This window comes from Microtus ochrogaster, linkage group LG8 (genome assembly GCF_000317375.1).
Source record: "Microtus ochrogaster isolate Prairie Vole_2 linkage group LG8, MicOch1.0, whole genome shotgun sequence".
NCBI classification, from domain to species: Eukaryota; Metazoa; Chordata; class Mammalia; order Rodentia; family Cricetidae; genus Microtus; species Microtus ochrogaster.
The window spans coordinates 25,564,927-25,565,834 of record NC_022033.1 but is presented as its reverse complement, the minus strand read 5'-3'; positions in this window follow the sequence as shown (position 1 = coordinate 25,565,834).

Here is a 908-nt window from a genome sequence, read left to right as displayed (position 1 = left end):
AATTCCCGGCAACCACATGGTGGCTCACAACCATCTGTAATGAGGTCTGGTGAGAGGGCTCAGTCTTAAACAACTCTCTGGCTCTTCCAGAGGGTAGGAGTTTGGTACCCAACAGTCATGTCCAGAATGGCTCACAACCACCTGTAGCTTTAGTTCTAGGGCATGCGACAGGCTCTCCTGGCCTCCATCGTCACCTGCACAGACTTAGCACACAGGCACAAACATAAATAAAAATAAATCTTAAAGAAAAAGCCCACCACTTAAAGAAGCTCCTGGAATCCCAGACCACAGGTCAGGCCTCCCAATGCCCTTAGCACTAAACTACAGCAGTTTGTTTGAATTGGGGTTTATTTAGTTTATTGGGTTTGTTTGTTTGTTTGTTTGTTTGTTTGTTTGAGAGAAGGTCTGGAACAGCCCAGGCTGGCCTACACTTGAAAGGTGGCAGAGGACAGTCTTGAACTTCTGATCCTCCTGCTTTCACATCCCATGTACTGGGATTACAACTGTGTGCCATCATACCTGGTTCTCGTGTAAGTTCATTTTATTGTTTTTAATGATTTTTAAAAATTGTAATTACATCATTTCCCCTTCCCTTTCCTCCCTCCAAACCCAGTCCCATGCACCCCTTCTTGTTCTCTTTCAAATTCATGGCCTCCTTTTTCTTTGTTGTTGTTGCTGGTGGTGGTAGTGCTGGTGCTGGTGGTGGCGCTGGTGGAGGTGGTGCTGGTGGAGGTGGTAGTGGTGGCGCTGGTGGAGGTGCTGGTGGAGGTGCTGGTGGAGGTGGTGCTGGTGGTGCTGGTGGAGGTGGTGGAGGTGGTGCTGGTGGTAGTGGTGGTGCTAGTGATGGTGATGGTAGTAGTGTTTGTGCTGGTGGTGCTGGTTATGCTGGTGGTGCTGGTGTGTGTGTT